The sequence below is a fragment of the Limulus polyphemus genome, unplaced genomic scaffold (assembly GCF_000517525.1).
Source record: "Limulus polyphemus unplaced genomic scaffold, Limulus_polyphemus-2.1.2 Scaffold138, whole genome shotgun sequence".
In the NCBI taxonomy this organism is placed as follows: Eukaryota; Metazoa; Arthropoda; class Merostomata; order Xiphosura; family Limulidae; genus Limulus; species Limulus polyphemus.
Genome location: NW_013665748.1, coordinates 765,163 through 780,510, shown reverse-complemented (window position 1 = coordinate 780,510; position 15,348 = coordinate 765,163). Strand labels below are relative to the sequence as shown.

The following is a 15,348-nucleotide window of genomic DNA, read 5'->3' as shown; positions in this document are numbered from 1 at the left end:
GCTAGCGCAGATAGCCCTCGTGTAGCTTTGCGCGAAATTCCAAAACAAACAAACACTTTACAAAACACACGAAGTGGGCAACATGAAGTAATAAAGTTAAGTTCATAGTAATAGTTGAAACTTAAACACGATGAGATCACGAAAGGTCAACAATAACAGTAAAAATTTGAAAAGGAAGAAATAACAATGGTAAATATATCAATTAAAAATCTTATGTGTCTTAAACAATGACGTTATGTTATCATATTACATTAAAGAATTTCGAAGAAATGAAACTGTAGACATGAAAGTGTGGTATACCGAATTCCCCTGACAGGATAACTACAGATTCGTCAAGATACTGTGAAATGATTCTGTATTCTATGACGAATTGAGTTCGCGAGAAATAAAGAGAGATTTAATACAAATCTACAATTTTTATTTAAACAAACAAACTTAAAATTTATCTTACTTGCTACTACAAACGATCGTTTTTACTTGAGAGTTCGGTTTGAAGTCTTCTCTAGCTTGCTCAGATGAGATCATAAGGAACATTAATTTTGTTGAGATCCTGTTTCATACTGAATAAACCTCACGTTACTTACTGAACTCACAAATGTCAGGCTTACCCAGAGCGACTAGCGTAATACACGTGACTGATCATTCCAGATGAAACATAAGAGAAGTCATTTTTCCAAGATATCACCTGACTGCCAGTATACAAGATAACTGTACAATTCCACATACTGCTAGCGTCCTTGCAACTATCTTTACCGCGATAAGACAAAAAGTGCCACCCCAAATGGATGACACAGAACATTAAGTAGCTAGAAAAAAGTAACTTAACGACCATCTTGATCAACGTGTGATATGCAAACTGCACACACCTGCTCAGATAACAAATTTCGAAAAATTCTTATAATAATAGAGGAAGTTAGAAAACACATGGCATGCTTATATACCACAAAAGTTATGAAAAGGTTGTTATATTTTGCAATACGTTTAAACTTATACTTCGTATCAAGAAGATTGTTGACTTTTTCGCAAAATTGAATGAATTTGATGTTCAACTTGCTTCAGCAAAAACCTAATTTGTACAAAATTAGTAAGTTTGTTCATGAAATCTTCTAATGTTGAACAAATTATATAGTGTCTAATTAGCTGTGAGCAGTAAATATTGCAGCATAAATTGTTTGAGATATTCGTAAAGTTTATTTCTTCAAAATTAAAAGTGCCTGTTTTATTGAAAACTTTGACTTGAATTTTTAGTAAGCGGTGCTGATATTTAAGTCAAGGTAATATGCTTTGTTTGGAAAAATTAGCGACAACAATATATATAAAATACGCAGAATACAATTATAATCAACTTTGGTTTTCAAGAAATGTGATCTACTCACGAAAACCAATAATTGTTGAAATCTGATTGAAAGTTGGAAAGAAGACAACAAATAAAATGGGTAAAAATGGCAGACTCCAAGATCTCACTAACCTTACAGCTGTTTTGCCAGAGAACTTACGGTCTGTTTCACCAACCTTGTGTTGTCGAGTGGTAAAACAATGTTAGTAACAGAGTATAAGGTGTGATTCGAATTTTCACCAGTTTTGTGGGTTACTTATGTGCGCCTATATTCTTATTTTATTCTGTTTTTTAATAACTATATAAATAATCAGTTATACAATTTTGAGTTCCAGCAATCGGTAAAGTAAATGCTTTATTTTCTTCAGAGCCTTTGAACTCTGTTTTACTTACTAATTTGTATAAAATCTTTACGATACATTTACGAAATATTGTGTCTGAGTTCAGATAGGATAGTCAACTTTTGAGAAATGTTTCTCAACCAGGGGTGAAATTCTGCCAGTATTGAGTACCGGAATTTATTTTTTAAGGCGATACTAGTACTGGGACTTATTTGAGCTGTTCTGTCATTTTTTATGTTTACACGTATTTTTTTTTTCTTTTCCAAAAACAGGTCCACCCATCTGAGTACCTCTACTTTTTTTGATAATTTCACCCGTGTTCTGAACGTTGGTAAAATTAATCATATAACAGGTTAATAAGTGCAAAATGAATAATGCTATATATGATATTCGGATTAAATATCATAACTAAAGAACTGCGTGCATAGATAATATTATACACCAGCATATAATAACGTAATACATAGAACATATGTTCTATTAATGTTTTCCGGTTTCAATTTGTTGTAGAGCGAACTGAAATAGTTTCGACTTACTCAAGTAATTGTAAGACTTTTGAGTTCAGGTTAAGTAAACTTTTGTTTTCCAACGTTTCGGTTGTGCACTTTTATCAAGGGGGCTACTATATAGAAAACACATGAAAAGATTTTTCAACTTAAAACTGTAATTAAGTTATACAATTACAGAGATTATTTTGTATTGTTAGTCTTGTATATTGATTTATGACTAGGCTAATAAATCTCTGATAATTAGGTCAAACTTCGTGAGATAATATTGTGATAATGTCCAAAACATTATTAATGACAAGAGGTACCCAACTGGTGAATTCATGCTTCCTAATTATTATAGATTTTTGTTTTCGTGTGTATTGATTTACTGCATCATTTTACTGTGTAGAGTTGGTTTCATTAATTTGTAAGTTGGTTTTCGTTTGATCTATAAGGCTAGCTTACTTTGATCAGGAAGTATTAACAAACTAATTAGAAGTAATCGATTGCTCTAAGGCTTAGATTGTAAAAAACAGCAGCCGTGTAAAATACTCTTGCAAAATGGTTTGATAAGCACATTTTTCAACGAACAAAAAAGTTAGAATAAGCATTTGATAATGAGTTCGATATCGTAAAAATACTTGTGGGTGTTTTTTTTACTTTATTTTTTTATTGAGAGGTTGGGAGCTGAATCAAGATATTTTTTACTTGAATAGGAAAATTCTTTAAAGTTAAGAAAATAAGCAAAAAGAAAAACACTAAAAGGACAAGAACATGATTAGAGCTACAAATGTGATCAGATGAAAGGAAAAGGACAAGAACATGATTAGAGCTACAAATGTGATCAGATGAAAGGAAAAGGACAAGAACATGATTAGAGCTACAAATGTGATCAGATGAAAGGAAAAGGACAAGAACATGATTAGAGCTACAAATGTGATCAGATGAAAGGAATTTGTAATGTTTCCAAACTCAATGAAGTATTGATAAATAACTAGATTTTTAAACCTATCAGTGAAGGAAAAAAGGAATAAATTAATTTGTGGCTTTATTTGTTTTGTTTATGTATTACTTAAATAACGTGAACTCAAAGTCGTGAGATTTTTGAGAAGGCTCTTATAACTTACAAGGTAAGAAATAGAAAAGTAAAGTGTAAAAGAAATATAAAAACTGGATAAAAATGTATGAGATATAAAAAGAGGTGATTGAAGATGATTAGCGAAAAAGGAATAAAATAAAAAAGAAGAAAGATTGAGACACTTATGCAAAAGATAATGATAAAGTGGTTTTTTTTAAATTAAGCACAAAGCTACACAATGGGCTATCTGTGCTCTGCCCACCACGGGAATGGAAACCCGGATTCTACCGTGTAAGTCCGCAGACATGCCGCTGTGCCACAGGGGTGGATGATAAAGGGAGAGAAAATAAGTAGAATTTGTGGATTTTGGTTAAAAGATACGTCACAAGTACTCAAAAATCACTTGTATTTCACTATTTCTCAAATAGCCCTATCTTTTGTAAAAAAAAACTACCTTATTTTAAGAATGGTTCTCCAAACGCTACTTTTTCCCTCCTTAAAAAGCACGTTTCCTAATAATGGTGTAAATTAATAGAGAATGTAACTCATTCTAGACTTAACTGTCATCATTATACCTTGTTACTATTTTCTTTTAATTTAAAAGAAAAAATAAACAAGCTAAAACTTTAAAACTGCTTGCCTTTGAAAGCTATAATGTCGTTCTATCCGAGAAGTAATATGCAGTTATGGGTTTGCTAGGTTTCTGGATGGCATACGTCTTCGGTTTCAGCTTTTAATCCCATTGTTTTGAATGTTTGTTTAAAAAATAAACTAACTAATCTTTTAGCTTTCAAAATGCATTTGACTTCAAACGATGTGTCTGTTTAATATATATACATTTAATATTTCCAATTTTAAACAAACATATGAGTATTTGAAAGTCAAAAATGTTAGGAATTGTTCACGGCAGCAAACACTTGCAGTCGTTATGTAAAAAATGCACATTCTTTTAAGAAACTAAAAACTATAAAATATACGTAAGTCAGTGTTAAATACACTTTTTCTCATATTACGTCACAGACTTAACATTTACTGTAGACTATAAAATATTATTTTCTTAAAAATACACCATATTGGTGATTGTTTGAAGTTAAGCACAAAGCTACACAATGGGCTATCTGTGCTCTGCCCACCACGGGTATCGAAACCCGGATTCTTGCGTTATAAGACCGCAGACATACCGCTGTACCACTGGGAGGCCCATATTGTTGACAGGGAATACCGTATGGTAAATAGGTAATATTCCTTTCTTAAGGCTCACAAATGAATAATAAAATATATTAAAATAAACTTTTTACTTTCAACTAATGTCAACGTCTTTACGCAAGTATGATTATTAACCTAGTTATTACCATACTTTCTTTACTATTTTTTCGAAAACTGGTGTTATATGACTTTTATTTAGTTTTGAGTTTCGATGAAAATTAGTTTCTTCTTGGTTAATTTAGTTTTTTATTACGTTATGTTTTGCACATAACGTTAGATGTGTTGGAAGTGGACGAACGTTGAATATGTATGTCGATTGAAGAGTGAAATATTAGAACTAATGAAATAAATTCTAAGTCAATGAGGCAAACGGATGTATGAAGGTGCTGTTGTCGTCAATATTTTCTTTTCTTTTGGACAGGCAGAAACACTTGTTGAAAAACACGTGGATTTGAACTAAACATCCAATTTATTCTCGGATCAGTTCTCATGAAACCGGCAAAACCTTATCGATTAGCTCTAAAAGATCAAAGTGTGCGGTTTCTCATCTCGATGTACCTGTTGTTGGTGTTATCTGACGCAAGTTCTCATATTATCAGTGGTTATGGTTGCCTAGCAACTCGTTCGCACAAATAATCTTCTTATTGGAATCGCCTACTATCATTAGTATGTGAAACATATTTTGTCGTTATCGTAGTGTTGTCGATACGTTACCCGGATTATATAGCGCGTGGTTCCATGAACGTTCAAGAACGGATGTTTATTTCAGATTTTCAAATGCACTTCGTAATTCAAAACACGTCATGAAGAAGAAAGTGGGGAAGAAAAATTAGACACAGAAATAATTAATAATCTTATTAATCAAAAGAAAGACAGTAATGCGCCAGTGTAAAAACAAACAGGAGCCAATGCCTGTTTTGACAAAAGAACCAAAACTTGTTATGACAAAGAACCAATTCCAATTAGGAAAGAATAACCAATGCTAATTATGACAAACGAACCGTGCTATTTGTGACAAAAGAACCATTTCTAATTATAACAAAAAAGAAAACAATGCCAGATATGAAAAAAGAACCAATGCCAGTTATGACAAAGAACCAATTCCAATTATGTCAAAAGAACCAATGCCTGTTTTGACAAAAGAACCAAAGCTTGTTATGACAAAGAACCACTGCCAGTTATAACAAAACAAACAAAAACAACACAATTCTAGTTGTATCAAATGAACTAATGCTTGTTATGTATGACAAAAGAACATTTATTATCACTACACATTCGCTTTCTTTCATTAAAAAACAAGTACATAATGGTTTCTGTTAATTTAAAAAAAAACTATAACCAATAACTTTATATCCGTATTAAAGAACATTTTTCCTCATTTGTTCTAAATATGGTAATAATAAGCTGGTAGTTTTTTGTGGCTGTGGTAGTAATAAACTGGTAATTTTTTGTGAATATGGTAGAAATAAGCTGGTAATTATTTGTGAATATGGTAATAATAAACTGAATCCACAAAACCGACCAGTTAATTACTACCACATTTACAAACAACTACCAGTTTATTATTACCATATTCACAAAACTACCAGTTTATTACTACCACAACCACAAAAACTATCAGTTTATTATTACCATATTCACAAAAAATTACCAGCTTATTTCTACCATATTCACAAAAAATTACCAGTTTATTACTACCACAGCCACAAAAAACTAGTGGTAGTAATAAGCTAGTAGTTTTTTGTGAATATGGTAATAATAATAAGCTAGTAGGTTTTTGTGAATACAGTAGTAATAAACTGGAAGTTTGTTATAAATATGGTACTAATAAACTGGTAGTTTGTTGTGAATATGGTAATAATAAACTGGTAGTTTGTTGTGAATACGGTATTAATAAACTGGTAGTTTGTGGTGAATATGATAATAATAAACTGGTAGTTTGTTGTGAATACGGTATTAATAAACTGGTAGTTTGTTGTGAATATGGTAATAATAAATTGGTAGTTTGTTGTGAATACGGTAGTACCAAGTAAAGAACAAACTTTTCAAAATAGGAAGTAAATGTACGGACGGCTAATATAAATCCTGTAAAAACAATGTAAACAAGATAGTTGGGATGGCATTTGCATCATCCCAACATAATAGCACAAGCACACAGTGTAATAGAATCTTAACGGACAAAATTAGGATAAATTAAACTTAACTGTGATTAAAGAGTTACGAATATTGCTATACGTAATTTCTTGCCTGTGCAATTATGAAGGGATGATGCAAATACCATGATATTTACAGACATTCACATAGCTTGCGACTCAGTCATGACATAGATATTGTTATAAAATTAAACACTGTATAGTATTGTAAAGTTCTGATGACCTATTGAGGAGATATTTAAAAAAGACATTTCGATGAACAATCCGAGCTATCCTTACATAGCCAGTGCTACCGCCTGCCTGATAAACTATTAGTTTGTTGTGAATACGGTAGTAATAAACTTGTAGTTTGTTGTAATTAGCAGATGTTACGTAATGTGACATTACAAAGATTTTTACTTTCGTTGACATGGTATTAGGTTCAAACTAAAAACTGTTCCGTACTGAAATTATGATAAAATCAATTGTTTTTCAAGACCGCCAGAAGAAATGAGAAATAACTGTTCTTTAATACGAACATAAAATTATTGGTTACGTCTTTTACAATAATACAAAACATTTGTTTGCAAAGTTAAAAGTTTAATTTTTGAGTTGTTAACTATCATTTGATATTTACTCAACTAAAACATTGTTATAAAAAGTGAAAACTAATGTAGAAAGTTTCAAATATGGCAAAAGCCTAGATATTAGGTTTGTTATTCATTAATTTCCTCCACTATATATATATATATATCATATTCAAGACACACTATCGTGTGTCTTGCGGCCAAAACAACCTGCTGCGGGACACACTGTGAGTTATTAACAGAAGTGATACTTTAGTGATTTTCCATCTTTTGTACCTCGGACTGTGGTAATCCAAACTACCACATATTTTCATTGGATGTGCTCTACTGGACTCTTACTTTACATACCAAATTTCAAGACGACTTGTTAAGAAATATCTGAGCTATAACATCTCCAACTTTGATTGAGTTTCTTCCCTTTTTTTCCTTCTTCTTCGCACCAAAGGTACGGAAAGTTTATATGATAAACAAACATACTTAACTTTTATGGATTTTTTTTTTCAAACTTGGTACACTGATATATCTTTCCAACATCATTTGGTGTAAATATAAACCACATGTGCAATGTTATTCAACAAAAATCGCACAAATTTGACGAAAATATTTGCGCACGCCTACGCAAAAAGTCAAGTGAGCTATCGGTCTAACATTTTTACTACAGCTTCACCTAAGAGTAAAAGCGGACCATTTTTAGTTTTTATCATTAGGATTACAGATGGCTGATTTAGAGCAGCAAAACAATAAGTTGAAAGGATGTGCAGATACATAAGTATTGGTTAGGCCAAACAAACTAGATTATCGTTTCTAACTCAAATTTTCAAAAGAACGAACGGTTATTATTCATTATTCATTGGCAACTTTTAAGCACAAATTTGCTGAATTTTATGAAATTCTCCTAATTAAAGAGCATTTAGCGTCACGTGATATTAGCTTAATTAAGCAATTAGCGTAAATAATAATGATTGATACGGCTGTACCGATTGGATGCGGTCGATGACAAGAAACTGCTAATCTAGATTCCATGGCGTTACTATAAAGGAAGTTATTAACGCTGTTTTAAAGAGGAAAACTGGTTGGTTCTGTAAAGTATAGGTCTGTTCCGAATAATAGGGTTGCGATCCTAAAGCTAACATGGGTTACTATCGAGTTACTTTCTTACGTGCTGTGATTTATTGGTGTGTATTGACAAAAAATCATGATATCTAATCAAAAACACCTTAAGTGTGAAAAAAAGGTGCGGCCAAAAGGGATTGAGGATGCGACTTAATGGAATGAAATCAAAACTGGCGGCCAAACTGGTAGCTACACTTATAGCATATATTCATTCACCAGTTAGCCAAGCCGCATTTTTTGTTCAATTTGGGGCATGATGGTGGGTAAAACACAATACGAAGCCTGGCTAAATAATGAATGAATTTTTGCTGTAAAATTATTATTAATTGTATAAATGTAGCGCCCAGTTTGGCCGCCAATTTTGATTTCATTCTTTTAAATCGCACACTCAGTCCTTTTTTGGCCGCACCTTTTGTTCACACCTAAGGTGTTTTTGATTATATTTTGTTTTGCTTGTATGAAGGTTAAAGTATAATTTGTTTAACGAATAAACCAACTTCATTGTGAATAATAAAAACTTTCTTCATATAGATGGTTTAAGTATGGGCAACCCTGTTTCACCTGTTCTCGCCAATGTATTTATGATCAAGATCGAATACAAGCCATATAATCCGCACTTTATCCTCCCCTGTATTGGTACAGATATGTCGATAACACTTTTGCTGGTTTATCTTCTACCACACACATACACACTTTTTTGAACTTATAAACTCCATTCACCTTAACATTAAATTTACCATTGAACATGAAAATAACAAACAGTTATGTTTTCTTAACTTCAACATTATTAGATCCAACACACAGTTCAAAACCAAAAGTCACTCACATAGGCCTCTACATCGCCTAGAATTTCGCCCACGAATCCAAACAAAAAATCAATATACTAAAAAATCTTATAAACACGGCTCAACTGACTACGTAGTTGAAGAAATCAACTTTATAATGTAACCCTTGATTCACATCAATACATTTCCATAACTATTGTCGAAAACTTTCACACAACCACCAGAACAAAAACCTCAAAACTCAACTCACAAACAAAATTGACACTAGCACAAAAAACACCACAAATATACACTGCAATGTACCATTCATCCCTGAAATCAATTGAAAAATAATCACCGCTTGGAGAAAACTTGCCATTAAACATAAAATTCCTGTCTAATTAAAATTTACTCAAAACCCAACATTAAACTAAAATCATTGCTGAATGAAAATTACACAGAATCACACAATACCGACGTCATTTATAAAAATAACGTGCAATAACTATCCAAAACTCTACATCGGAGAAGATTCGAAACCGAACATAATATAATACCCTCCTACGTTTAATATCATTGGAACTCAAAAAATCTCAATATATCTATACAAAACACTGTCATTTTATACAAAGAACCAAACATCAACAAACACAAAATATAGCAATCTATTTTAATCAAACAAAACAGAACCAACACCCCGGGGTCCCAAGATACCTTTACTAAGCTGTTAAGTAATCTCTGGTCATGTGACCTCTTTGTTCCATACTGTATATGTATATTCCTGCGTCTATCTAAACTACTTGTACCTGATAAACTTGTCGAAATGTTGAAAATTTATAATAAAGTTTCTTTCACTATTTATCCAAGCAGTCTCCAAATTTTATTTGCTATAAAGTGGGCTTCTCATTATCAAAGCCGAATCATTGTTGTAACATTTGTTGATATTTGGACATATGAGTATTAGCTGTATCTATTAGTGAAAAGTGGTCAAGTATAAGATATTTCCGAAATTCTGTTTTTCCAAACAAGAAAATCTAAAAATTTTCATGTAAAATGCTACAAGTGAGACTTATTTACATATTATTACACTATTCATTGGATTTTGTTTATATTTCTACTCTGATAGAGTAACGTGACTGTAGGTTTACGGTAGAACAATCAGCATAAAAATTATACAAAAAAAGCACCAGCGACATCAGAATAGTTCGATGGAGAAGGGCTAAGAAATGGTGTGAGAAGATGTAACTCACTTTTCTTGGTATAGTAGGAAACACTAAAATAATGAATTTGTCACATATTTTTTAAATAATTTATGCTTTTTGTTTTAGCGCAAATTTACGCAATGAGTTATCTGCGCTCTGTCCAATGCGGGAAATCGATTCTCGGGTTTCAGTGGTGTAAGATCGGAAACTTACCGTTAATCCACTAGGGGATTTTAAATAGTTTTATTTCGTTAGTTACAAATAACACTTCAAATACAAAATGTGAATGTTGAATAATGTAGCTTACAAAATACTGATGGCTCCTATCACTAATCTCTGTATTGGAGATATTAAGCTGCTGAAAATTGTTTGATTGTTTCTTTGAAGTTAAGAACAAAACTACACAATGGGCTATCTGTGCTCTGCCCACCACGGGTATCGTATCGAAACCCGGTTCCTAGCGCTATAAATCCACAGACACACCACTGTGCCAATGGGAGACAACTGCTGATAAAGACATTGTGTTAGATTAGAGGTTGTAAAAGGAGTGGATACTTATAAAACTTGCACTTTAATGACCTCTTCTGGTGAAATTGGGATTTATCGATGAACAGACGATAAAGCGAGACCATTAATACGTGACTGGCTCATCAATGACTTTAGATAGTTCTTCATCCTTTTTAAAGTTAAGAATAGATTTGTTGAACACAAGAAGAGAAACTAACACTTTCAGAAGTTCTTTTGTTTGGATGAAAGACGCCATCTGCTGAAAGGAAGGCTTCCGTTGCTTACTATAACTTGCAGTCATTAGATTGTTCTTTCCACAAGAGCTTCCACAGATTGACTTCCTTTTCAAGTCGTTTAACGCTACAATCAAATCTCTTTCATGTAGGTATCTGACCAATAGTGAAATGATCTAATAATACAAATATAACTCCTTGGAGGTTGGAAATCAGTCCATGAAATGATCCACCTCAGCGAGCTTCCTGTTCTATCAGTTCTGTTATAAGGTTGTGTAAAAATTGTATACAGATCAAATTACCGTAATATACTTATGGATCAGATGATCAAATGTTTGTTCTTTCTACTCGGCATGGCAGGTTTATAGTTATAACTTTCATTTCCAAGCCTGGTTACAATTTCGGCGATCTCACCAAACTTCTCTTCTATTCTTCTTTACTCTTTGAGAAGAGATGTTATTGTTTTGCCGCCTGTAGGATTTGTTTGTTTGTTTGAGGTTAAGCACAAAGCAACACAATGGGCCATCTGTGCTCTGCCCACCACGGGTATCAAAACCCGGTTTTTAGCGTTGTAAGTCAGCAGACATACCACTGTGTCACTGGGGGACCCGCTCTGTAGGACTAGAGAAGATCGACTAGTGAAGATTCCAGTTGAAGGAAAAACAACAGTGGTAATGAGAAACCAAAACAGCCACTTTCACTGACTCAATAAATTCAAATAGTTGTACTGAGTAGATAGAGGGCAATTAAGAACCTATATTTAAAGCAATATCTTCGAAGAATGACAAGAGAACTGGGAACATTTCCTGAAAGATGAGGACAGATTGGAGGCGCTCTATCTCTCTGATAGCACAAGGTGATTTTAATCATTTTGTTTGCATCTCCGGTAAAGTTTTATGAATGTGATCTTTCAAAGACTTGGTTCGCTTTGCAGACTTTCCCAAAAGAACACCAATGAGAATTCACACTAAACATGTGTTTTATGTATTGAATACCACAAAATTTGGATGGTACGACGTCTATTATGTGATCAGCACAATGAATGTGAAATGCAAGAGATTGCTTTTCTTGTTTTGTTTGCTTTTGCGCAAAGCTATGCAATTGGCTATATGCGCTCTGTTCACCGCAGGGAATCAGATCCCGGATGTTAGCGTTATATTTCCGTAAACTTACGGATGACTCACCTAGAGACAATTTTTTCTTAAATTAGTGTTTAAACCGCTCGATACTTTTTTCTTACTATTAGCACCTTCATCGTAACCTTGACCTCCAAGGGACTATAGAGCAAGAATGAACTTTGAAAGAGTGTCTGATAATCTATCACTCGCTATATCTATAACACTGACAAAACGTAGACTTATCTCAGTTTAAATTCATTCACGTTTACATATCTCACAAATAACATCAACTGTTCAATTCTCAACGAAACATTCATTGTTTCATATTCGTACTACAAACCCATCACACCTAATGTAGGTATACATTGTGGCTCGTTTTTCTCCAGGGTGTAGTTCAACTTGATACGTTTAAGTTATGCTCCTAATGTAGGTATACATTGTGACTCGTTTTTCTCCAGGGTCAAGTTGAACTGCACCCCGGAGAAAAACGAGTCACAATGTATACCTACATTAGGTGCATAACTTAAACGTATCAAGTTGAACTGCACATTTCTTCGAACACTTTTTCAACATTTTTCTAACAGAAGTGGTAACACTAACTACCTGTGTTCGACTTTCTTTGTTAAGTTATTTACTAGATATTTTAAATAATGCACTACAAGTAGTTTTTCTAACAGAACTGGTAACACTAACTACCTGTGTTCGACTTTCTTTGTTAAGTTCTTTACTAGATATTTTAAATAATGCACTACAAGTAGTTTTTCTAACAGAACTGGTAACATTACCTACCTGTGTTCGACTTTCTTTGTTAAGAAATTAGAATTAGAATTCATAGTTTGTTTGTTTGTAGTTAAGCACAAAGCTGCACAATGGGCTATCTGTGTTCTTCTCACCACGGGTATCAAAACCCGGATTCTAGCATTGTAAGTCCGCAGGCATACTGCTGTGCCGCTGGGGGCATTGAATTGATAGACTACAGGAGAGACAACTAGTAAACAACATCCACTACCAACTCTTAGCCTACTTTAATCGAATAGTGGCATTTGGCTGTAACTCCTATAACGCACCCACGACTCCAAAGTGCGTAGCGCAATTTTTCTGTAATGGGACGCGAACCATGAACCCCCCAATATACACTAACCACTAGATCACGCCAGGGTCAAATCTGAAACTAAAATGGAACTTATATGTAGCAGATAATGTTTGCCTTCACTCATTGTATTTTTCATGTTTTTATAGTGTTATGTGACAGTGACAGAAACATAAATAAGAAGAAAGGTAAAGGGGCAAGGGTTTGTCGGCTTCTTTGAATCTGACCCTGCTTATTAATGTTATAGATTTAGACAAATCTCTTTTAATTTATATCTGATTTTCTATTCAATAACTATTCGAATTATAAAATGGAGAAGAAAAGTGTGAGTGGGTTGCTGAATTGTTACCCAAAGCACTTGTATAATTAGTACAGTTGTTTTATCCATAAAAAAAATATGGATGATAGAAATCTCATACAAATTTTTAATTATGTCGATAATATGTGTCATTTACGTACTTTCTAAAGAACAGACTAAGTAATATGATATGGATTTATTTATTTTGTTTTATTTAATAATTTCATGCGATCATATGGAACATTATACCCACAGGACGAATACGTACATGCACGCCTTCCCCCCTTCTCTCTGGTAATTTTCGAAGCTATTTTTAAAAGTTTGATTGTTCTAAAACACAAAACTATATAACGGGTTATTTGTTCTCTGCCCATCGCTTGTATGGAATTCCGATTTTTAGCGATGTAAGTCCACGGACTTATCGTTAAGCTACCGGGGAGGGGCGAATGGAACAGCAATAAATATTGTAGAAATCATACTGTAGTACTACATATATGTAATTTCCCGATACTGTGTACGATGCGAACTGGTTCAAACTCAAACTGCTTATATTTATAAATCATTTTGCACCCAGAAAATGAAGTAATTTTAAATGAATATTTTGCAAGTATTTTTTTCTGTATCAATAATTCCGGTGTTTATTCTCTTTTATATCTTTTCAAAATCTTCAGTAGAAATGAATAAAGAATGTGGCATAGAATCTATATAGATATAATAGTACTGTCTGTTGTATGTTCATGTAACTACTTCGCAGGGTGTGGTATGGAGGTTCATGAGGTCCATCCGGGGGATATAATAATTTTCATTTTGCATTTTTTTTTACCACTACCTCACTTTCTGTGGATGAATCTTCACCAAATTTGGTATGGAGGTTCATTGGGTCCGTGGGGAGATACCGTCTGGCGTATTTTTTATGGGCGTTTTTGCGGTTTTTACCACAAATTCGCCCCTTTTGATGGATCTTCACCAAATTTGGTACGAAGGTTTGTTGGACCCATGGGAAGATACATGGGTATGTACAGTTTTGCGTTTTGCAGTTTTTATGGGCGTTTTTGCGTTTTTTACAATTACATTTAAAGGAAGCAGTTTTTCATGTCCTAAGATAACCTTTCATTAATCTTGAATTTACATAACTTTCGTCCAGGGTACGGATACTCCAGCTAGTTTGAAATTATAAAGTAGGCTTATATAAGGAGTTGGCTTATTCAAACTTAATATGTTTTATATTTTTAGTATCGCGGTTATCCCAACTGAAGAAAACTTCATATAATTAATTTATCTGTTCCATCTCTTCCCCAGTGGCTCAACTGAGAGCTTATAACGCTTAAAATTGGGTTTCGATACCGCGGTGGACAGCTCACAAGTAGCTCACTGTGTAGCATTTTGCTAAACAACAAAGAAAAATGTAATTTATGGAGCTACGTCTAGTAATAAAATACTTTCTTAGTTAAAATATGTTGTTAGAATTCAATATTTACAAAAGTAATGAAATTGTCGTTTTTACCAGCTTGTTTATTCGGAGAATTACACCTGTTTTCATTGATACTGGTGTATAAATTATATATAATATAGACTTTGTAAATGGTTAGAGTGACGTTAGACCGTAAATTTCATGGGTGTAAAGTTAAAAGCCTCAGTATGATACGAGTTCAACTTGCGAATACTTTGTAGGATAGAGCTAATTATTTATCGTAGGTAAATGTATAGTCAATTTAAGGGCTAATCGCTTGGTGGTTTTTCATTGACTAAAATATCCTAAGAATGGTTTTATTTAATACAAAATATATATAGTTATTTCTTCTGGTATAAGGCATTAAGTATTATTATAGTTATTATTTTTACTTATCGACGTTTA

General features: G+C 33.1%; 1 long non-coding RNA gene across 2 annotated transcripts in view; it reads left to right on the top strand.

The window, feature by feature from the left end:
* Positions 1 to 15,348, top strand: part of LOC106474435 — a 138,366-nt gene that overhangs the window by 26,996 nt on the left and 96,022 nt on the right. The gene's annotated exons all lie outside the window — the stretch shown is intronic.